Source organism: Oncorhynchus keta, chromosome 35 (genome assembly GCF_023373465.1).
Source record: "Oncorhynchus keta strain PuntledgeMale-10-30-2019 chromosome 35, Oket_V2, whole genome shotgun sequence".
NCBI lineage: Eukaryota > Metazoa > Chordata > Actinopteri > Salmoniformes > Salmonidae > Oncorhynchus > Oncorhynchus keta.
The window spans coordinates 9490851-9516936 of NC_068455.1; the positions used below are offsets into that span (position 1 = coordinate 9490851).

At 45.2% G+C, this 26086-nt stretch overlaps 1 protein-coding gene and 1 long non-coding RNA gene across 4 annotated transcripts in view; one reads left to right on the forward strand and one right to left on the reverse strand.

Moving 5' to 3' along the window:
* Nucleotides 1-26086, reverse strand: part of LOC118369034 (EMILIN-1-like) — a 95417-nt gene that overhangs the window by 46627 nt on the left and 22704 nt on the right. The gene's annotated exons all lie outside the window — the stretch shown is intronic.
* Nucleotides 19457-20442, forward strand: LOC127915834 (uncharacterized). Of its 2 annotated transcripts, none has more exons than XR_008092444.1 (4): nucleotides 19457-19531; nucleotides 19595-19749; nucleotides 19781-19935; nucleotides 20270-20442. It is a non-coding gene; the product is annotated as an uncharacterized LOC127915834 (long non-coding RNA). The 2 variants fall into 2 exon arrangements; XR_008092443.1 differs by having other exon boundaries at nucleotides 19626-19749.

The following is a 26086-nucleotide window of genomic DNA, read 5'->3' on the forward strand; positions in this document are numbered from 1 at the left end:
CTATGACCAGGTCCACCTCTACAAGGCAGCAGTGCCCACCACTCCACCCTGGACTTGAACAGCCTCTATGACCAGGTCCACCTCTACAAGGCAGCAGTGCCCACCACTCCACCCTGGACTTGAACAGCCTCTATGACCAGGTCCACTTCTACAAGGCAGCAGTGCCCACCACTCCACCCTGGACTTGAACAGCCTCTATGACCAGGTCCACCTCTACAAGGCAGCAGTGCCCACCACTCCACCCTGGACTTGAACAGCCTCTATGACCAGGTCCACCTCTACAAGGCAGCAGTGCCCACCTTCGCCCAGAACCAGGAAGGCAAAACGGCCCAACCCCCACTCTTACACTAGCCCAACCCCCACTCTTACACTAGCCCAACCCCCACTCTTACACTAGCCCAACCCCCACTCTTACACTAGCCCAACCCCCACTCTTACACTAGCCCAACCCCCACTCTTACACTAGCCCAACCCCCACTCTTACACTAGCCCAACCCCCACTCTTACACTAGCCCAACCCCCACTCTTACACTAGCCCAACCCTCACTCTTACACTAGCCCAACCCCCACTCTTACACTAGCCCAACCCCCACTCTTACACTAGCCCAACCCCCACTCTTACACTAGCCCAAGCCAATGGCATGTACCAGATGCTCAGCATGCTCTGCTCACAATTACTGGCCACACCACACAATGGACAACTGGACACTTTAAGGAACACAAACCCTTCCCTATCTCATCCTGGAAAATCCAAGGCCTGAGGTCATCTGCCTTTGGCCTAAAGAGTAGGAACATTGACTTCATCAAAGAAATCAGAAATACAGACATTGTCATCCTACAAGAAACATGGTACAGAGGAGATGGACCCACTAGTTTCCCTCTAGGTTACAGAGAGCTGGTCGTCCCATCCACCACACTACCAGGTGGGTGGTATAGAGGAGATGGACCCACTAGTTTCCCTCTAGGTTACAGAGAGCTGGTCGTCCCATCCACCACACTACCAGGTGGGTGGTATAGAGGAGATGGACCCACTGGTTGCCCTCTAGGTTACAGAGAGCTGGTAGTCCCATCCACCACACTACCAGGTGGGTGGTATAGAGGAGATGGACCCACTGGTTGCCCTCTAGGTTACAGAGAGCTGGTAGTCCCATCCACCACACTACCAGGTGGGTGGTATAGAGGAGATGGACCCACTGGTTGCCCTCTAGGTTACAGAGAGCTGGTAGTCCCATCCACCAAACTACCAGGTGGGTGGTATAGAGGAGATGGACCCACTGGTTGCCCTCTAGGTTACAGAGAGCTGGTAGTCCCATCCACCAAACTACCAGGTGGGTGGTATAGAGGAGATGGACCCACTGGTTGCCCTCTAGGTTACAGAGAGCTGGTAGTCCCATCCACCAAACTACCAGGTGTGAAACAGGGAAGAAACTCAGGGGTTTGCTAATTTGGTATAGAGCAGACATAACCAACTCTATTTAATTCATCAAAACAGGAACATTTTACATTTGGCTAGAAATTCAAAAAAGGAAATGACCTTAAGAGTGAAGAATATCCTCCTGTGTGCTATCTACTGTATATCCCCCCACTAGAATCCCCAGACTTTAATGAAGACAGCTTCTCCATCCTGGAGGGGGAAATCAATAATTTCCAGACCCAGGGACATGTACTGTGTCTGTGGCAACCTAAATGCCAGAACCAGACAATAATCTGACACCCTCGGCAAACAGGGGTACAAACTCCTGCCTGGAGGTGACAGCATTCCCTCCCCCATATGCCCCCCTAGGCACAACTATGACAACATAACCAACATAAACGAGTCACGACTCCTGCAGCTCTGTCACATGCTGGGTATGTACATAGTCAAAAGTAGGCTTCGAGGGGAGTCCTATGGTAGGTAGACCTATAGCTCTGTTACATCCTGGGTATGTACATAGTCAAAAGTAGGCTTCGAGGGGACTCCTATGGTAGGTACACCTATAGCTCTGTTACATCCTGGGTATGTACATAGTCAAAAGTAGGCTTCAAGGGGACTCCTATGGTAGGTACACCTATAGCTCTGTTACATCCTGGGTATGTACATAGTCAAAAGTAGGCTTCGAGGGGACTCCTATGGTAGGTAGACCTATAGCTCTGTTACACGCTGGGTATGTACATAGTCAATGGTAGGCTTCGAGGGGACTCCTATGGTAGGTACACCTATAGCTCTGTTACACGCTGGGTATGTACATAGTCAATGGTAGGCTTCGAGGGGACTCCTATGGTAGGTACACCTATAGCTCATCTCTTGGCAGTAGTACTGTAGACTACTTTATCACTGACCTCAACCCAGAGTCTCTCAGAGCGTTCACAGTCAGCCCACTGACACCACTATCAGATCACAGGAAAATCACAGTCTACTTGAACAGAGCAATACTCAATCATGAGGCATCAAAGCCAAAGGAACTGAGTAATATTAACAAATGCTATATATGGAAGGAAAGTAGTGTGGAAACCTACCAAAAAACAATTAGGCAACAACCAAGTAAATTCCTTTTAGACAACTTCACGGACAAAACGTTCCACTGTAATAGTGAAGGTGTAAACTTGGCAGTAGAAAATCTAAACAGTATATTTGACCTCTCAGCTTCCCTATCAAATAAATAAAAAATCAAATAGAAAACTGAAGAAAATGAACAATGACAAATGGTTGATGAAGAATGCAAAAACATAAGAAAGAAATTGAGAAACCTGTCCAACCAAAAACATAGAGACCCAGAAAACCTGAGTCTACACCTTCACTATGGTGAATCACTAAAACAATACAGAAATACCCTGTGGAAAAAGAAGGAACAGCATGTCAGAAATCAGCTCAATGCAATTGAAGAATCCAACCACTTCTGGGAAAATTGGAAAACACTAAACAAACAACAACACAAATAATTATCTATCCAAAATGGAGTTGTATGGGTAAACCACTTCTCCAATGTTTTTGGCTCTATAACAAAGAACAAAAAAACAAAAACATATACATGATCAAATACAAATCTTAGAATCAACTATTAAAGACGACCAGAACCCACTGGATTATCTACAGGACAAAAAAAAGCAACCTTCATCCCAAAAAGGCCTGTGGTGTTGATGATATCTTCAATGAAATTATAAGTGTTGATGGTATCTTCAATGAAATTATAAAATATACAGACAACAAATTCCAATTGGCTATACTTAAATTGGTGCGAAAAGTGCAAAACAATCCCAGAACAGCAGCAAAGGACCTTGTGAAGATGCTGGAGGAAACAGGTACAAATGTATCTATATCCACAGTAAAACGAGCCCTATGTTGACCTAACCTGACCAGCTCAGCTAGGAAGAAGCCACTGCTCCAAAACCGCCATAAAAAGCCAGACTACGGTTTGCAACTCCACATGATCATACTTTTTGGAGAAATGTCCTCTGGTCTGATGAAACAAAAATAGAACTGTTTGGCCATAATGACCATCGTTATGTTTGGAGGAAAAAAGCTAAGTTTGCCTCCTCCCTTTCCCTCTAAACATAACCTCTTTTTACTGCGGTTTTGGAGCAGTGGCTTCTTCCTTGCTGAGCTGCCTTTCAGGTTGTCGATATAGGGCTTGTTTTACTGTGCATTTAGAAACATTTGTACCTGTTTCCTCCAGCATCTTCACAAGGTCCTTTGCTGTTGTTCTGTGATTGACTTGCACTTTATGCACCAAAGTACGTTCATCTCTAGGAGACAGAACGTGTCTCCTTCCTGAGCGGTATGATGAACCAGACTTGTGGAGGTATACAATTCATTTTCTGAGGTCTTGGCTGATTTATTTAGATTTTCCCATGATGTCAAGCAAAAAGGCACTGAGTTTGAAAGTAGGCCTTGAAATACATCCACAGGCACACCTACAATTGACTCAAATTATGCCAATTAGCCTATCATAAGTTTCTAAAGCCATGACATAATTTTCTGGAATTTTCCAAGCTGTTTAAAGGCACAGTCAACTTAGTGTATGTAAACTTCTGACCCACGGGAATTGTGATACAGTGAAATATAAGCGAAATAATGTGTATGTTAACAATTTTTGGAAAAACTACTTGTGCCATCAACAAGGTAGATGTCCTATCCGACATGTCAAACTATAATTTGTTAACAAGAAATGTGTGGTTGAAAATAATAATATAATAATATATGCCATTTAGCGGACGCTTTTATCCAAAGCGACTTACAGTCATGTGTGCATACATTCTACGTATGGGTGGTCCCGGGAATCGAACCCACTACCCTGGCGTTACAAGCGCCATGCTCTACCAACTGAGCTACAGAAGGACCACAGTATGCCCTGACCTAGTATGCCCTGACCTAGTATGCCCTGACCCAGTATGCCCTGACCCAGTATGCCCTGACCCAGTATGCCCTGACCTAGTATGCCCTGACCTAGTATGCCCTGACCCAGTATGCCCTGACCTAGTATTTCCTGACCCAGTATGCCCTGACCTAGTATGTCCTGACCCAGTATGCCCTGACCTAGTATGCCCTGACCCAGTATGTCCTGACCCAGTATGCCCTGACCCAGTATGCCCTGACCTAGTATGCCCTGACCCAGTATGCCCTGACCTAGTATTTCCTAACCCAGTATGTCCTGATCTAGTATGACCCAGTATGCCCTGACCTAGTATTTCCTGACCCAGTATGCCCTGACCTAGTATTTCCTGACCCAGTATGTCCTGATCTAGTATGACCCAGTAAGCCCTGACCTAGTATTTCCTGACCCAGTATGCCCTGACCTAGTATTTCCTGACCCAGTATGCCCTGACCTAGTATTTCCTGACCCAGTATGCCCTGACCTAGTATTTCCTGACCCAGTATGCCCTGACCTAGTATTTCCTGACCCAGTATGCCCTGACCTAGTATGTCCTGACCTAGTATTTCCTAACCCAGTATGCCCTGACCTAGTATGCCCTGACCCAGTATGTCCTGACCCAGTATGTCCTGACCTAGTATGTCCTGACCCAGTATGCCCTGACCTAGTATGCCCTGACCTAGTATGCCCTGACCCAGTATGCCCTGACCTAGTATTTCCTGACCCAGTATGCCCTGACCTAGTATGTCCTGACCCAGTATGCCCTGACCTAGTATGCCCTGACCCAGTATGTCCTGACCCAGTATGCCCTGACCCAGTATGCCCTGACCTAGTATGCCCTGACCCAGTATGCCCTGACCTAGTATTTCCTAACCCAGTATGTCCTGATCTAGTATGACCCAGTATGCCCTGACCTAGTATTTCCTGACCCAGTATGCCCTGACCTAGTATTTCCTGACCCAGTATGTCCTGATCTAGTATGACCCAGTAAGCCCTGACCTAGTATTTCCTGACCCAGTATGCCCTGACCTAGTATTTCCTGACCCAGTATGCCCTGACCTAGTATTTCCTGACCCAGTATGCCCTGACCTAGTATTTCCTGACCCAGTATGCCCTGACCTAGTATTTCCTGACCCAGTATGCCCTGACCTAGTATGTCCTGACCTAGTATTTCCTAACCCAGTATGCCCTGACCTAGTATGCCCTGACCCAGTATGTCCTGACCTAGTATGTCCTGACCCAGTATGCCCTGACCTAGTATGTCCTGACCTAGTATGTCCTGACCTAGTATGTCCTGACCCAGTATGCCCTGACCCAGTATGCCCTGACCTAGTATGTCCTGACCTAGTATGTCCTGACCCAGTATGCCCTGACCTAGTATGCCCTGACCCAGTATGCCCTGACCCAGTATGCCCTGACCTAGTATGCCCTGACCTAGTATGCCCTGACCAATTATGTGTGAAATGCAATCAGCACCTGCAGCAAGACAATGCAGAAAATGAATGACTGCGTGGAATAGTACTGTGCACACCACAGACATTAGCCCTCTTACATGGCTATACACCCACACAGCTACCCACCCCCACACACTACAGACATTAGCCCTCTTACATGGCTATACACCCACACAGCTACCCACCCCCACACACCACAGACATTAGCCCTCTTACATGGCTATACACCCACACAGCTACCCACCCCCACACACCACAGACATTAGCCCTCTTACATGGCTATACACCCACACAGCTACCCACCCCCACACACCACAGACATTAGCCCTCTTACATGGCTATACACCCACACACCCCCACACACCACAGACTACCCACCCCCACACACCACAGACATTAGCCCTCTTACATGGCTATACACCCACACAGCTTAGCCCACCCCCACACACACCACAGACATTAGCCCTCTTACATGGCTATACACCCACACAGCTACCCACCCCCACACACCACAGACATTAGCCCTCTTACATGGCTATACACCCACACAGCTACCCACCCCCACACACCACAGACATTAGCCCTCTTACATGGCTATACACCCACACAGCTACCCACCCCCACACACCACAGACATTAGCCCTCTTACATGGCTATACACCCACACAGCTACCCACCCCCACACACCACAGACATTAGCCCTCTTACATGGCTATACACCCACACAGCTACCCACCCCCACACACCACAGACATTAGCCCTCTTACATGGCTACACCCACACAGCTACACCCACACAGACATTAGCCCACCTATACACCCACACCCACCCCCACACACCACAGACATTAGCCCTCTTACATGGCTATACACCCACACAGCTACCCACCCCCACACACCACAGACATTAGCCCTCTTACATGGCTACTATACACCCACACAGCTACCCACCCCCACACACCACAGACATTAGCCCTCTTACATGGCTATACACCCACACAGCTACCCACCCCCACACACCACAGACATTAGCCCTCTTACATGGCTATACACCCACACAGCTATACACCCACACAGCTACCCACCCCCACACACCACAGACATTAGCCCTCTTACATGGCTATACACCCACACAGCTACCCACCCCACACACAGACACAGACATTAGCCCTCTTACATGGCTATACACCCACACAGCTACCCACCCCACACACCACAGACATTAGCCCTCTTACATGGCTATACACCCACACAGCTACCCACCCCACACACCACAGACATTAGCCCTCTTACATGGCTATACACCCACACAGACATACCCACCTATACACCCACACTACCCACAGACATTAGCCCTCTTACATGGCTATACACCCACACAGCTACCCACCCCCACACACCACAGACATTAGCCCTCTTACATGGCTATACACCCACACAGGCTATACACCCCACACCACAGACATAGCCCTCTTACCTATACACCCACACACTACCCACACCACAGACATTAGCCCTCTTACATGGCTATACACCCACACAGCTACCCACCCCCACACACCACAGACATTAGCCCTCTTACATGGCTATACACCCACACAGCTACCCACCCCACACACCACAGACATTAGCCCTCTTACATGGCTATACACCCACACAGCTACCCACCCCACACACCACAGACATTAGCCCTCTTACATGGCTATACACCCACACAGCTACCCACCCCCCACACACCACAGACATTAGCCCTCTTACATGGCTATACACCCACACAGCTACCCACCCCCCACACAACACAGACATTAGCCCTCTTACATGGCTATACACCCACACAGCTACCCACCCCACACACACACCACAGACATTAGCCCTCTTACATGGCTATACACCCACACAGCTACCCACCCCCACACAACACAGACATTAGCCCTCTTACATGGCTATACACCCCACCACACAGACTACCCTCTTACCCACCCACACAGCTACCCACCCCCACACACACAGACATTAGCCCTCTTACATGGCTATGGCTATACACCCACACAGCTACCCACCCCCACACACCACAGACATTAGCCCTCTTACATGGCTATACACCCACACAGCTACCCACCCCCACACAACACAGACATTAGCCCTCTTACATGGCTATACACCCACACAGCTACCCACTCCCACACAACACAGTCATGCCATTGACCATCAATCCCCCCCCTGTTTCAAACACAGTCAGGTCATTCTCCCTTCTCCTGCCAGTCACCTTGTTTCAAACACAGTCAGGTTATTCTCCCTTCTCCTGCCAGTCACCCTGTTTCAAACACAGTCAGGTCATTCTCCCTTCTCCTGCCAGTCACCCTGTTTGAAACACAGTCAGGTCATTCTCCCTTCTCCTGCCAGTCACCCTGTTTCAAACACAGTCAGGTCATTCTCCCTTCTCCTGCCAGTCACCCTGTTTCAAACACAGTCAGGTCATTCTCCCTTCTCCTGCTAGTCACCCTGTTTCAAACACAGTCAGGTCATTCTCCCCCCAGACACTGACAACACTGAACACTCATAATTTCCCATAATCCATCTGGAAATACAGCACCGGCCTGCACCTCCCTGGCCACCAATTACCTCCCAATTACCCCCCATTAAACACACTGGGAACCTACAGCTAGACATGTAATACACTGGAGATATCCCCCATTAACCACACTGGGATCCTGAAAATGACCGTCTATAGTACATTACATATCGTTATTCAAACAATGCGCTTTGCAGTGCAGCACACACAAGGGATCTCAAATAACAACCAGATTTGCTGTGTTTGTTTTTTGTTTCTCCGTGACCATTGGCACCATCCACTTCCTGGCCACCGGGTTCTATCCTTCCTGTTAGTGCCTTCTCCTTCCCAAACATCTGTCCCAGCCTCCCCAGCCTAACTCTGCTCTGGAGAGACCCTTAGCCCTCAGGAAGAGGAGAGGTTAGAGGAGAGGATAGAGGAGAGAGGATAGAGGAGAGGTTAGAGGAGAGGTTAGAGGAGAGGATAGAGGAGAGAGGAGGGTTAGAGGAGAGGATAGAGGAGAGGTTAGAGGAGAGGTTAGAGGAGAGGTTAGAGGAGAGGTTAGAGGAGAGGATAGAGGAGAGGATAGAGGAGAGGATAGAGGAGAAGATAGAGGAGAGAGGATCAGATTGGAAAGGCTTGAGCAGTGCTGTATGCACATCCCACAAGTCTCACTCAGTCCATAATATATCAGCTATATGGACTTATAAAAAGGAACCAAATACAACATAAATTAAATCAATAGAACAGAACTGAATAGAAAAGAAAATAACTGAATAGAACTGAATATAAAACAATAGAATAGAGCGGAATAGAATAGAACTGAATAGAATGGAATAGAACCATATATAATAGAATAGAATAGAATAGAACTGAATAGAAAATAACTGAATAGAATACAATAGAATATAACTGAATAGAATGGAATATAACTGAATAGAATAGAACTGAATAGAATATAATAGAACTGAATAGAAAATAATAGAGCTGAATAGAATAGAACTGAATAGAATGGAATAGAACTGAATAGAATAGAACTGAGTAGAATATAACTGAATAGAATATAATATAACTGAATAGAATAGAAATAATAGAGCTGAATAGCATAGAATAGAAATGAATAGACTAGAACGGAATAGAATAGAACTGAGTAGAATGGAATATAACACAATAAAATATAATAGAACTGAATAGAATACAATAGAATAGAATTGAATAGAACTGAATAGAATATAACTGAATGTAATAGAACTGAATAGAATATAATAGAACTGAATAGAAAATAATAGAATTGAAAAGAATAGAATATAACTGAATAGACTAGAATATAACCGAATAAAATATAACTGAATAGAATAGAACTGAATAGACTAGAATGGAATAGAATAGAACTGAATAGAATAGAATAGAACTCAATAGAATATAATAGAACTGAATAGAAAACAATAGAGCTGAATAGAATAGAACTGAATAGAATGGAATAGAACTGAGTAGAATAGATCTGAATAGAATAGAACTGAATAGAATATAATAGAACTGAATAGAAAACAATAGAGCTGAATAGAATAGAACTGAATAGAACTGAATAGAATGGAATAGAACTGAGTAGAATAGAACTGAATAGAATATAATAAAACTGAATAGAATATAAATTATAGAGCTGAATAGAATAGAATAGAATTGAATAGACTAGAACGGAAAAGAATAGAACTGTATAGAATGGAATATAACACAATAAAATATAATAGAACTGAATAGAATACAATAGAATAGAATTGAATAGAACTGAATAGAATAGAACTGAATATAATAGAACTGAATAGAATATAATAGAACGGAATAGAAAATAATAGAATTGAAAAGAATAGAATATAACTGAATAGACTAGAATATAACCAAATAAAATAGAACTGAATAGAATATAACTGAATAGACTAGAACGAAATAGAACTGAATAGAATACAACTGAATAGACTATAACTGAAGAATAGAACTGAATAGAATAGAACTGAACTGAATAAAATAGAATAGAACTGAATCGAATATATTATAACTGATTAGACTATAACTGAACATAATATAACTGAATAGAATAGAACTGAATACAATAGGATAGAACTGAATAGAATATAACAGAACTGAATAAAAACGAATAGAACTGAATAGAATAGAATGACATAATAAAATATAATAAAACTAAATAGAATAGAACTGAATAGAACTGAATAGAATAGAACTGAATAGACTATAACTGAAAATAATATAATTGAATAGAAAAGAATATAACTGAATAGAATATAACTGAATAGAATAGAATAACTGAATAGAAGATAATATAACTGAATAGAATATAACTGAATAGAATAGAATATAACTGAATAGAATAGAATACAACTGAATAGAACTGAATATAATAGAACTGAATATAATAGAACTGAATATACATGTAACTGAATAGAATACAATATAATAGAACTGAATGGAATGGAATAGAACTGAATAGAATAGAAAATAATAGTTAATTGAATGAGAGCGGACCAACGTGTCCCAGCTCCAACTCATCCAGTAAACTTCAGACGAAACTGCAGGCAACGATATATGATGTCTTGATTTAAGGCCAACCCTGGGGACTGTAATTCCACTAATCTGTGTGGCTCTGACCTATCTGCTGTGGTTCAGGCATAGTGATACTCAATGGCTAGGTTTATGGACGTTCCCAGTGTGTGTGTGTGTGCGTGCGTGCATGCGTTCCTTCAAGTTGATTAGGGGATCACCTAATCAAAACCCTGCACCAAGCTGTCATCACACACACAGCATGTCAACATGGCCCCAACGCTAATTTACTAATGTAGCTAAAACATGTTCACCGCAGCATCATATGATGTCTATAGCTCATCTAGAGTACATTCACCATCCTAATGTAATGAAGTGGACAAAGTCCCTGTTATCTGATCTCATCTCTCCATCTAGTCATAGTCTCGCCATCTTAACTTGCTGCATGCTGCCTGCAGGCCATGTTCTCCAATGGGCTCTCAGTGAAAACAGCTTCCTCTGTCTGCTCCTCACACGCAACCTATCAGACACACAACATTAAACAATATAGAGACTGTGTTACATGTGTGTGTGGTGGTGTGTGTGTGTGGGGGGGGGCTTGAGTGTGTGCGCGTTTGTGTGTGTGTGTGTGTGTCAATCACAAGCATCTTTCTACATGTGCTTCCTTGTATCTATCGTCAGAATAAACACCAATCAACTGGGTTCGCTGGCTGGACAGTCATTTCTTTAAAAACAGACAACGCAAGAGAGTTCTAAGTACGATCCCAATTTTTAAACTAGTGCCAAGACTAGTCTTCTCGCCGAGACCAGTCTTCTCTCCGAGACCAGTCTTCTCTCCGAGACCAGTCTTCTCTCCGAGACCAGTCTTCTCTCCGAGACCAGTCTTCTCTCCGAGACCAGTCTTCTCTCCGAGACCAGTCTTCTCTCCGAGACCAGTCTTCTCTCCGAGACCAGTCTTCTCTCCGAGACCAGTCTTCTCTCCGAGACCAGTCTTCTCTCCGAGACCAGTCTTCTCTCCGAGACCAGTCTTCTCGTCAAGACCAGTCTTCTCGTCAAGACCAGTCTTCTCGTCGTTGCTGGACAACTTTTGCATGTGTGCATCCATCTAAATTGATATATATTTGTATTTTTAATCCACGCCCCCCCATCCCCTCAAGAGGCCTTTTGCCTTTTGGTAAGCCGTCATTGTAAATAAGAATTTGTTCTTAACTGACTTGCCTAATTAAATAAAGGTTAAATAAATAAATAATAAAGGCCGCCAATCACAAATTTCACCAGGAAACTAATCTGTTCTACGGCCCTGTTCTTTACACACAGAGGAAAGCCAACAGTGTCTACTGTACCAACTAACTGGTCAAATGGCTGCAGGGAACCAGCCGATACTGGAGAAGGTTAGGATTTCAAACAAAACTGATCCACCATCTATTACATAACCACGAACAATACCAGAATGCATTGTTTGGTACAGAGAGTTGTGACATCTTAAGATCTCAGGCTGTTTTGAATAACAGAGCAGCTGCAACCTTTAGCCTAGATGGTGCAACCATAGCTTCTAGAACTAGAATACAGAGAACTACACTGTGTTCCATATTAACCCCCCCCCCAAAAAACAATATATATGTAATTGTTGTACTGTATGTATGTCTATAGTTTTGTTTAATGTCGTGTATATAAGTTGTTTTGTCTGAAACGTTGTTCCACATACTGCTATTGGACCAGATCTCTCTTGAAACATAGATTTTTATCTCAATGAGAAAAACCTGTATCAATAAAAGGTGAAATAAACTATTTTAAAAATACAAGTTGCCAAAAGATCTGGGAAACCCTTACAGGAAATGGGATCATATTGACAAACACTGGAATATATTTGGACTATTCAGAAATGTTGATCCAAGGTCTCAAATTAATTTCAATTGCTTTGGCCAAAGCATTTATTAACCTAAAAATACATTCTAAAGTATGTTTATAAATGCTTTTGAAGCAGCAATTATCCTTGTGTTTGACTTTTTATTTTTACAAACTGTTCATCTCTCTCGCCGCCAGTGATAAAGAATCCCACACACACGCCTTCCTACAAACTGTTTCTCCACCCTCTCGCCACTTGTTGCCTTGAACCTATACATCACATGTAAAACTCTCTGATCGTCTGTTAAAAGAAACTGATTCAGAGTTGGTCAATGATGTGAGTCCTTCCTCTCACTTCTTTTCCATCATTCTCTTTGTAAATTCACACTCTTGACACTCCCACACGGTCACAGAGAGGCTGAGAACAACAGAAGCCATTCAGTTGTCAGATTCCCCTGAAGCAATAAAGTTTCATTAGAACAACTCTCTTTCTATAGGATCTTTCATAAGGAGGAATGCCTTAACAAGGACTTTAATTGGTCTGGGGGTTTTCATGTGGTTAGCCTGTGGTCTTTCATGTGGTTAACCAGCCACACGCACATCCACACACATGGTCTGACCATTCATCCTCCCACTTTCTTAACCCTTGTGTGGTGTCCATGTTTTTGTTATTCTCAAACCAATGTTCGCATGTCTGATGAACCCACAACATTACTGGGTTTTTAAAACAATACAGCCATAAAAACATAACATAATACTTACATGTTGGCTTATATCAATTACAAGCAATATAGACAGCATGCATGGTTAATATAGACAGTATACATGGTTAACACAGACAGTTTACATGGTTAATATTTGCCATTTACCTCTGCTAGATCACATTTATCAATAAAAGCTCTATTCATTTTTGGGGATAAAATGTGATTTTTGTCAACTAAAATGGAATACAATGCCGTGGGTATTTATCTTGAACAAATATAAATGAAAAAAAAAGGTTTTCATCACAATGTTTATTGCTTTGAACTGAACAAATTGGAAGGACAAATTTGACATACAGTATTTTATGGAAGTTATAAATGAGCCCCATTGAACACAAATTAAGGCTGGTCTACACACAACATGAGGGACATAGTTTTACTGTGTGTGTGTGTTGCAAATGTATTTCTTGCACTTGATGCATTTGTTCTGTCTTCCTGTCCTTCTTGGGTCCACACACATCGCAGCTCTTCATCTTGTTGTTACCGGCTGTGATCTAGAATGATTAAAACACTTAGTTCAGGAATTTTACTAACATCTCACTCACTCACATAGATAGTTACAGCAGGCCAAGGTAGGAGAGTCAGACGCACACTCATGCAACATCACTCACACTTACTTCTGGTATTTGAGTTGTTGGTTCTGTGGGTCGGGCCGATGGGGAACTATCATCCTCCTAAATCGTCTGCACGATGGCTGCAGAAGCTGGGGTCCTTCCTTCTCTGGATTCGAGGTCTTACCAATGCCTTGCCCAGCTCCTCGAGAAAGAGCTGTCTCCTTTGGCGCCTCGCTCTGTTCCAGTCTGGGTTCAACAATCCAGATGACATAAGCGTTGTATAATATATGCCATTTAGCAGACGCTTTTATCCAAAGCGACTTACAGTCATGTGTGCATACATTCTACGTATGGGTGGTCCCGGGAATCGAACCCACTACCCTGGCGTTACAAGCGCCATGCTCTACCAACTGTGCTACAGAAGGACCATCTTGTATGCCAAGATGTCCAAGATATTCTTCAACATCACAAGTGACCAGTGTAGGGTTCTTCTTTTGCAGATGTAGCCAGTCACCAAATTGTCCACCACTCATTTTGTGGCATTGTAATACATTATGATTGATGACGTGTTCCGGGTAGCCTCAGAGAATAATATAGGTTTATTGATGATTCAGTTAGTGAGTTTATAAGGAAGTGCATAGGAAATGTTGTTCTCACTGTGACTATTAAAAAGGTACCCTAACCAGAAACTGTGGATAGATAGCGGCATTCGCGCAAAACTGAAAACGCGAACCACCACATTTAAACACGGAAAGATGATTAGGAATTTGGTCAAATACAAACAGTGTAGGCCTACTGGGTGGCGCAGTGTTCTAGGGCACTGCATCGAAGCGCTAGCTGTGCCACCAGAGACTCTGGGTTCGCGCCCAGGCTCTGTCGCAGCTGGCCACGACCAGGAGGTCCGTGGGGCGACGCACAATTGGCCTAGCGTTGTCCGTGTTAGGGAGGGTTTGGCCGGTAGGGATATCCTTGTCTCATCGCGCACCAGCGACTCCTGTGGGGGGCCGGGCACAGTGCACGCTAACCAAGGTCGTCAGGTGCACTGTGTTTCCTCCGACACATTGGTGCGGCTCACTTCCGGGTTGGATGCGCGCTGTGTTAAGAAGTAGTGCGGCTTAGTTGGGTTGTGTTTCGGAGGACGCATGGCTTTTGACCTTCGTCTCTCCCGTACGGGAATTGTAGTGATGAGACAGGACAGTAACTACTAATAATTTGATACCATGAAATTGGGGAGAAAAATAAATATAAAAATCACAAATAGTGTAGATATTTCCTCTGCAAGGTAATTAAACAAGTGAAATGCCGGTAAAAGGGCCTCCTCTTGAGTCGCAATTCAATGGCTCAGACACGACATGTATGTGGCAGGGTCTACAGACAATCACGGACTACAAAAAGAAAACCAGCCACGTCATGGACACCGACGTCACGCTTCCAGACAAACTAAACACCTTCTTTGCTCGCATTGATAATACAGTGCCACTGACACGGCCCGCTACCAAGGACTGCCCCCCCCCCTCCCCTCCCATGGCCGACGCGAGTACGACATTAAAACGTGTTAAGTGTTAACCCTTGCAAGGCATCCCTATCCGCGTCCTTAAAGCATGCGCAGACCAGCTGGCTTGTGTGTTTACGGACATATTCAATTTCTCCCTATCCCAGTCTGCTGTCCCCACATTCTTCAAGATGGCCACCATTGTTCCTGTACCTCAGAATGCAAAGGTAACTGAACTGAGTGACAATCGCCCCATAGCCCTCACTTCTGTCATCATGAAGTGCTTTCTGAGACCAGTCAAGGACCATATCACCTCCACCTTACCGGTCATCCTGCAATTTGCATACCACCCCAATAGGTCCACAGACGGTGCAATCGCCATCACACGGCACACTACCCTATCCCATCTGGACAAGAGGAATACATACCTATGTAAGATCACACTGCCCTATCCCATCTGGACAAGAGGAATACCTATGCAAGATCACACGGCACACTACCCTATCCCATCTGGACAAGAGGAATACCTATGTAAGAATTATTTTCATTGACTATAGCTCTGCATCCAACACCATGATACCCTCTAAGCTCAACATTAAGCTTGAGGCCCTGGGTCTCAACCCTGCCCTGTGCAATTGGGTCCTGGACTTCCTGACGGGCCACCCCCAGGTGGTGAAGACAGGAAACTACATCACCACTTCGCTGATCCTCAACACTAGGGATCCACAAGGGTGCGTGCTCCTCCCCCTCTTGTAATCCCTGTTCACCCATGACTGAGTGGCCATGCACGCCTCCAACTCGATCATCAAGTTTGCAGATGACACAACAGTAGTAGGCTTGATCACCAACAATGATGAGAGAGCTTATAGGGATGAGGTGAGGGCACTCGAAGTGTGGTGTCAGGAAAACAACCTCTCACTCAACCGCAATAACACAAAGGAGATGATTGTGGACTTCAGGAAACAGCAGAGGGGGCACCCACCTATCCATATTGATTGGACATCAGTGGAGAAGGTGGAAAGTTTCAAGTTCCTCGGCGTACACATCACGGACTAATTGAAATAGTCCATCCACACAGACAGTGTGGTGAAGGCGGCGCTACATGAAGAAATGTAGCTTGACACCTAAAACCAACAGATGCACAATTGTACCGCCCACAACCGCAGGGCTCTCCAGAGAGTGGTACGATCTGCACAACGCATCACCGGTGTGAAACTACTTTCCCTTCAGGACACGTACAGCACCCGATGTCACAGGAAGGCAAAAAGATTATCAAAGACAACAACCACCCGAGGCACTGCCTGTTCAAAACCCGCTACCATCCAGAAGGCGAGGTCAGTAGAGGTGCATCAAAGCAGGGACAGAGAGACTAAAAAATAGCTTCCATCTCAAGGCCATCAGATTGTTAAACAGCCATCACTAGCACAGAGAGACTACCGCCACACAGACATATATTACATCTAGCCTATGTCGCTCTGTCATTGCTCATCCATATACACTGCTCAAAAAAAATAAACGGAACAGTAAAATAACACATCCTAGATCTGAATGAATGCTCTTATTAAATACTTTTTTCTTTACATAGTTGAACGTGCTGACAACATAATCACACAAAAATGATCAATGGAAATCAAATGTATCAACCCATGGAGGTCTGGATTTGGAGTCACACTCAAAATAAAAGTGGAAAACCACACTACAGGCTAATCCAACTTTGATGTAATGTCCTTAAAACCAGTCAAAATGAGGCTCAGTAGTGTGTGTGGCCTCCACGTGCCTGTATGACCTCCCTACAACGCCTGGGCATGCTCCTGATGAGGTGGCAGATGGTCTCCTGAGGGATCTCCTCCCAGACCTGGACTAAAGCATCCGCCAACTCCTGGACAGTCTGTGTTGCAACGTGGCGTTGGTGGATGGAGCGAGACATGATGTCCCAGATGTGCTCAATTGGATTCAGGTTTGGAGAACGGGCAGGCCAGTCCATAGCATCAATGCCTTCCTCTTGCAGGGACTGCTGACACACTCCAGCCACATGAGGTCTAGCATTGTCTTGCATTAGGAGGAACCCAGGGCCAACCGCACCAGCATATGGTCTCACAAGGGGTCTGAGGATCTCATCTTGGTACCTAATGGCAGTCAGGCTACCTCTGGCAAGCACATGGAGGGCTGTGCAGCCCCCCAAAGAAGTGCCACTCCACACCATGACTGACCCACCGCCAAACCGGTCATGCTGGAGGATGTTGCAGGCAGCAGAACGTTCTCCACGGCGTCTGCAGACTGTCACGTCTGTCACATGTGCTCAGTGTGAACCTGCTTTCATCTGTGAAGAGCACAGGGCGCCAGTGGCGAATTTGCCAATCTTGGTGTTCTCTGGCAAATGCCAAACGTCCTGCACGGTGTTGGGCTGTAAGCAAAACCCCCACCTGTGGACGTCGGGACCTCATACCACCCTCATGGAGTCGGTTTCTGACCGTTTGAGCAGACACAGGCACATTTGTGGCCTGCTGGAGGTAATTTTACAGGGCTCTGGCAGTGCTCCTCCTGCTCCTCCTTGCACAAAGGTGGAGGTAGTGGTCCTGCTGCTGGGTTGTTGCCCTCCTACGGCCTCCTCCACGTCTCCTGATGTACTGGCCTGTCTCCTGGTAGCACCTCCATGCTCTGGACACTACGCTGACAGACACAGCAAACCTTCTTGCCACAGCTCGCATTGATGTGCCATCCTGGATGAGCTGAACTACCTGAGCCACTTGTGTGGGTTGTAGACTCCGTCTCATGCTACCACTAGAGTGAAAGCACCGCCGGCATTCAAAAGTGACCAAAACATTAGCCAGGAAGCATTAGGGACTGAGAAGTGGTCTGTGGTCACCACCTGCAGAACCACTTTTTTTATTGCTAATTGCCTATAATTTCCACCTGTTGTCTATTCCATTTGCACAACAGCATGTGAAATTTATTGTCAATCAGTGTTGCTTCCTAAGTGGACAGTTTGATTTCACAGAAGTGTGATTGACTCGGACTTACATTGTGTTGGTCCTTTTATTTTTTGGAGCAGTGTATTTACATGTTCTCCTTCATTCCTTTACACTTGTGTGTATTAGATAGTTGTTGTGGAATTGTTAGATTACTTGTTAGATATTACTGCACTGTCGGGAACTAGAAGCACAAGCATTTCACATTAACATATGCCAGCCATGTGTATGTGACCAATACAATTTGATGTAATTGTACGACCGCACCTCAAGTAAAAACGTAGTACAATGGGCAGCCTCTTCACAATACAGTACGTTGTTGTAAAATAACCAGATGTTACAGACAGTCATGGAATAGGGAGGTCATCTTTCAGTTATAGACACAGTTATGGACTAGGGAGGTCATCTTTCAGTTATAGACACAGTTATGGACTAGGGAGGTCATCTTTCAGTTATAGACACAGTTATGGACTAGGGAGGTCATCTTTCAGTTATAGACACAGTTATGGACTAGGGAGGTCATCTTTCAGTTATAGACACAGTTATGGACTAGGGAGGTCATCTTTCAGTTATAGACACAGTTATGGACTAGGGAGGTCATTATTATAGACACAGTTATGGACTAGGGAGGTCATTATAAACACAGTTATGGAATAGGGAGGTCATTATAAACACAGTTATGGACTAGGGAGGGCATATTTCAGGACACAGTTATGGACTAGGGAGGTCATTATAAACACAGTTATGGAATAGGGAGGTCATTATAAACACAGTTATGGACTAGTTATGGACTAGGGAGGTCATTTTCATAAACACAGTTATGGACTAGGGAGGTCATTTTCAGTTATAGACACAGTTATGGACTAGGGAGGTCATTATAAACACAGTTATGGAATAGGGAGGTCATTATATAGACACAGTTATGGACTATGGAATAGGGAGGTCATTATAAACACAGTTATGGAATAGGGAGGTCATTATAAACACAGTTATGGAATAGGGAGGTCATTATTAAACACAGTTATGGAATCATCTTTCAGTTATAGACAGAGTTATGGACTAGGGAGATCATTATAAACACAGTCATGGAATAGGGAGGTCATTATAAACACAGTTATGGAATAGGGAGGTCATTATAAACACAGTTATGGAATAGGGAGGTCATTATAAACACAGTTATGGAATAGGGAGGTCATTATAAACACAGTTATGGAATAGGGAGGTCATTATAAACACAGCTATGGAATAGGGAGGTCATTATAAACACAGTTATGGAATAGGGAGGTCATTATAAACACAGTTATGGAATAGGGAGGTCATTATAAACACAGTTATGGAATAGGGAGGTCATTATAAACACAGTTATGGAATAGGGAGGTCATTATAAACACAGTTATGGAATAGGGAGGTGGAATAGGGAGGTCATTATAAACACAGTTATGGAATAGGGAGGTCATTATAAACACAGTCATGGAATAGGGAGGTCATTATAAACACAGTTATGGAATAGGGAGGTCATTATAAACACAGTTATGGACTAGGGAGGTCATCTTTCTGGACTTCATATAAACACAGTTATGGAATAGGGAGGTCATTATAAACACAGTCTGTTCATATACACAGTTATGGAATAGGGAGGTCATCTTTCTGTTATAAACACAGTTATGGAATAGGAGGTCATTATAAAATACACAGTTATGGAATAGGGAGGTCATTATATAACACAGTTATGGAATAGGGAGGTCATTATAAACACAGTTATGGACTAGGGAGGACATTATAAACACAGTTATGGAATAGGGAGGTCATTATAAACACAGTCATGGACTAGGGAGGTCATTATAAACACAGTCATGGAATAGGGAGGTCATTATAAACACAGTCATGGAATAGGGAGGTCATCTTTCTGTTCTAGACGCAGTTATGGACTAGGGGGGTCATCTTTCTGTTATAGACACAGTTATGGACTAGGGAGGTCATCTTTCTGTTATAGACACAGTTATGGACTAGGGAGGTCATTATAAACACAGTCATGGAATAGGGAGGTCATTATAAACACAGTCATGGAATAGGGAGGTCATTATAAACACAGTCATGGAATAGGGAGTTAATCTTTCACAGGTAATCTTACTTCCAGTTCAAGTGGTTAAATGTCTGGCCAACTTGTCTGTCACACACACACACACACACACACACACACACACACACACACACACACACACACACACACACACACACACACACACACACACACAATTTACAGCAGGCTTGTTCCCTCTGTATCGGAGCAGTGCTTAGAGGAGAAGGGTACAATTAAGTCAGGGAGGGAGGGAAATCAGTATACCACAGACTAACCATAGTGTGCCATTACCAGACACACACACCACAGAATAACCATAATGTGTCTTTAACTCCTCCCTGATTACACAGCTGTTAGCCAGCCAGGTTATCTTTCAATTTGTCCTGGTAATCCTGAGTTATCCACCCTGGAGGAAGACCTAGGGGCCCATCTCACATGATTACCTTACTATAGTGCACTACTTGTAAGGAAGCAGACTGAATACCTATATCAACGTCTCTGGCAGTGTCTCAACAAGGGCAATATGTTTAGTGCATGTTGTGGAGAATCTAAGCCTTAAATAGTTTGGTGAAATACCTGTGTAATGTTTTAAACTGAGAGCAGAATCCTAACCAAGGAACAAAAGTCCTCTTTACATCAGTCCTCCATGGTCACCATCACATGATTCATATGGAAGCTCTGCATGTGATTGGGTAGGGTATTCTTGACATTGGGCTCTGCATGTTATTGGGTAGGGTATTCTTGACATTGGGCTCTGCATGTGATTGGGTAGGGTATTCTTGACATTGGGCTCTGCATGTGATTGGGTAGGGTATTCTTGACATTGGGCTCTGCATGTGATTGGGTAGGGTGTTCTTGACATTGGGCTCTGCATGTGATTGGGTAGGGTATTCTTGACATTGGGCTCTGCATGTGATTGGGTAGGGTATTCTTGACATTAAGGTTCTGTGTATTATAAGACAGAGTGAAAGAGAAAAGAGACAGACAGCGGAACAGACTGACAGACAGAGACAGGCAGGCAGGCAGACATACAGACAGGGGTGGGAAGTCTGTTCTCCAGGCAGTCATCTGCTAGCCTACGTTACGTACTGGGAGGTAGTCTAGGCTAGTAAAGAAAAGCAGCCCCAGGGCAGAACAACTTTACTGCCTGGTTGCTCTGTAATTCTCTCTGCACCATCCACAGCCACACAACACATCTGGCACACCTTCCAACACTACAATGCTGATGTGGATTCAGTTAATTTATTAAAGGAATGTAAAATGGAGAGAGAATGGAGGACAATAATATAAATTGTACTGTCAGCAGTGAAAAGACAATGCTTTATTAATCAGTGCTAAAAGTGCTGCAAAACAATGAACAGTTAACCATGTGGCTATCTGAAAAACAAATAAACACCAAACGTGAAAAATAAATAAACAGGCAAAAGGGGGACAGACTTCCAGTTTCAGAATTTGGCACAAGTTCGCTCTGGCCCAATACACACAGAGGGCTCTGAACCGTCCCAGCACGGACAAACATCATTACCAGCTGGGCACAGGACCCCACGCTCTTATCAGCACAACAATATTAGGACACGTTGGGGCGTGTTCGTCCAATTTGATTTCACATGCTGATCTATAGATAAGACTGTTGTTGTTCTCTTATCAGTTGTCCCCAAATGTATGCCAGAGACAGGAGAAAGAGAGATAAATGAGAGATAGGAGAGAGAAAGAAAGAAAGAAAGAAAGAAAGAAAGAAAGAAAGAGAGAGAAAAGAGAGGGAGGGAGGGACAGATGCATGGGAAAGAGTTCCACAACAGCAGATCCAGGGGGGACATCTCCAAGTGAGAGGGTAAGAGGGAGGAAAAACAGACAGACTGATGAGAGAGACAGAGTGAAATATTGCAGAGAGAGAGAGTGAAAGATAGCGGGAGAGAAGGGGGGAGAGAGAGAGTGAGAGATAAGGGAGAGAAGGGGGAAGGGAGAGGGTCTGTCACATTCTCCTTCTGTGGCATCTGTTTCTTCTCTAAACAGGACCTCTGTCAGCTAGGGGAAGAGATCGGCTGAGGACAAACACTACACTAAGGAGAGGGGAAGAGAGGGGGGAAGAGAGAAGGGGAGTAAGAGAGAGATTTGAGGAGAAACAGGACAGATGTATCTAACTCGTGCCAGGGACACAAATCTTCAGTTCTCTGGTCACAACCAACCCTAGACCCCAAACCAGGGCTTCCCATACTGGGTCAGGAAATACTGGGTCAGGGCATACTGGGTCAGGGCATACTGGGTCAGGACATACTAGGTCAGGGCATACTAGGTCAGGGCATACTAGGTCAGGGCATACTAGGTCAGGCCATACTGGGTCAGGGCATACTAGGTCAGGAAATACTGGGTCAGGAAATACTGGGTCAGGGCATACTGGGTCAGGGCATACTGGGTCAGGGCATACTGGGTCAGGACATACTAGGTCAGGGCATGCTGGGTCAGGAAATACTAGGTCAGGGCATACTGGGTCAGGGCATACTGGGTCAGGGCATACTGGGTCAGGGCATACTGGGTCAGGGCATACTGGGTCAGGGCATACTAGGTCAGGGCATACCGGGTCATACTAGATCAGGACATACTGGGTCAGGACATACTAGGTCAGGGCATACTGGGTCAGGGCATACTAGGTCAGGGCATACTGGGTCAGGGCATACTGGGTCAGGACATACTGGGTCAGGGCATACTGGGTCAGGACATACTGGGTCAGGGCATACTGGGTCAGGGCATACTAGGTCAGGGCATACTGGGTCAGGGCATACTAGGTCAGGGCATACTAGGTCAGGGCATACTGGGTCAGGGCATACTAGGTCAGGGCATACTGGGTCAGGGCATACTGGGTCAGGGCATACTGGGTCAGGGCATACTGGGTCAGGGCATACTGGGTCAGGGCATACTAGGTCAGGGCATACTAGGTCATACTAGGTCAGGGCATACTGGGTCAGGGCATACTAGGTCAGGGCATACTGGGTCAGGGCATACTAGGTCAGGGCATACTGGGTCAGGGCATACTGGGTCATACTAGATCAGGACATACTGGGTTAGGAAATACTAGGTCAGGGCATACTGGGTCAGGGCATACTGGGTCATACTAGATCAGGGCATACTAGATCAGGACATACTGGGTTAGGAAATACTGGGTCAGGGCATACTGGGTCAGGACATACTGGGTCATACTAGATCAGGGCATACTAGATCAGGGCATACTGGGTCATACTAGATCAGGGCATACTGGGTCAGGGCATACTGGGTCAAACTAGATCAGGACATACTGGGTCAGGGCATACTGGGTCAAACTAGATCAGGACATACTAGGTCAGGACATACTGGGTCATACTAGATCAGGGCATACTGGGTCAGGGCATACTGGGTCAAACTAGATCAGGACATACTGGGTCAGAATAGGTCAGGACATACTGGGTCAGAACATACTGGGTCAGGACATACTGGGTCATACTAGATCAGGTCATACTAGATCAGGGCATACTGGATCAAACTAGGTCAGGACATTCTGGGTCAGGGCATACTGGGTCATACTAGGTCAGGAAATACTGGGTCAGGGCATACTGGGTCATACTAGGTCAGGGCATACTGGGTCATACTAGGTCAGGAAATACTGGTTCAGGACATACTGGGTCAGGACATACTAGGTCAGGACATACTGGGTCAGGGCATACTGGGTCATACTATGTGTCCTCGGATGGGGCCACAGTGTCTCCTGACCCCTCCTGTCTCAGCCTCCAGTATTTATGCTGCAGTAGTTTATGTGTCGGGGGGCTAGGGTCAGTCTGTTATATCTGGAGTACCTCTCCTGTCCTATTCGGTGTCCTGTGTGCATCTAAGTGTGCATTCTCTAATTCTCTCCTTCTCTCTTTCTTTCTCTCTCTCTCTCGGAGGACCATGCCCCAGAACTACCTGACATGATGACTCCTTGCTGTCCCCAGTCCACCTGGCCATGCTGCTGCTCCAGTTTCAACTGTTCTGACTTACTATTATTCGACCATGCTGGTCATTTATGAACATTTGAACATCTTGGCCATGTTCTGTTATAATCTCCACCCGGCACAGCCAGAAGAGGACTGGCCACCCCACATAGCCTGGTTCCTCTCTAGGTTTCTTCCTAGGTTTTGGCCTTTCTAGGGAGTTTTTCCTAGCCAACGTGCTTCTACACCTGCATTGCTTGCTGTTTGGGGTTTTAGGCTGGGTTTCTGTACAGCACTTTGAGATATCAGCTGATGTACGAAGGGCTATATAAATAAATTTGATTTGATTTATGTCAGGAAATACTGGGTCAGGACATACTGGATCAGGGGATACTGGGTCAGCGCATACTGGGTCAGACTAGGTCAGGGCATACTGGGTCAGGACATACTGGGTCAGGAAATACTGGATCAGGGGATACTGGGTCATACTAGGTCAGGGCATACTGGGTCAGGACATACTGGATCAGGGGATACTGGGTCATACTAGGTCAGGGCATACTGGGTCAGGGCATACTGGGTCATCAGGGGATACTGGGTCATACTAGGTCAGGGCATACTGGGTCAGGACATACTGGGTCAGGAAATACTGGGTCAGGACATACTGGGTCATACTAGGTCAGGACATACTGGGTCATACTAGGTCAGGGCATACTGGGGGCATCAGGTCAGGGCATACTGGGTCAGGAAATACTAGGTCAGGACATACTGGGTCATACTAGGTCAGGGCATACTGGGTCAGGACATACTGGGTCAGCGCATACTGGGTCATACTAGGTCAGGGCATACTGGGTCAGGACATACTGGGTCAGGAAATACTAGGTCAGGACATACTGGGTCATACTAGGTCAGGACATACTGGGTCATACTAGGTCAGGGCATACTGGGTCATACTAGGTCAGGGCATACTGGGTCAGGAAATACTAGGTCAGGACATACTGGGTCAGGAAATACGGAGTCATACTAGGTCAGGGCATACTGGGTCAGGAAATACTGGGTCAGGAAATACTGGGTCAGGAAATACTAGGTCAGGACATACTGGGTCAGGAAATACGGAGTCATACTAGATCAGGGCATACTGGGTCAGGGCATACTGGGTCAGGACATACTGGGTCAGGGCATACTAGGTCAGGACATACTGGGTCAGGAAATACAGAGTCATACTAGGTCAGGGCATACTGGGTCAGGAAATACTGGGTCAGGACATACTGGGTCAGGAAATACTAGGTCAGGAAATACGGAGTCATACTAGATCAGGACATACTGGGTCAGGGCATACTGGGTCAGGACATACTGGGTCAGGGTATACTGGGTCAGGACATACAGGGTCATACTAGATCAGGACATACTGGGTCAGGGCATACTGGGTCAGGACATACTGGGTCAGGGTATACTGGGTCAGGACATACAGGGTCATACTAGATCAGGATATACTGGGTCATACTAGGTCAGGACATACTGGGTCAGGACATACTGGGTCA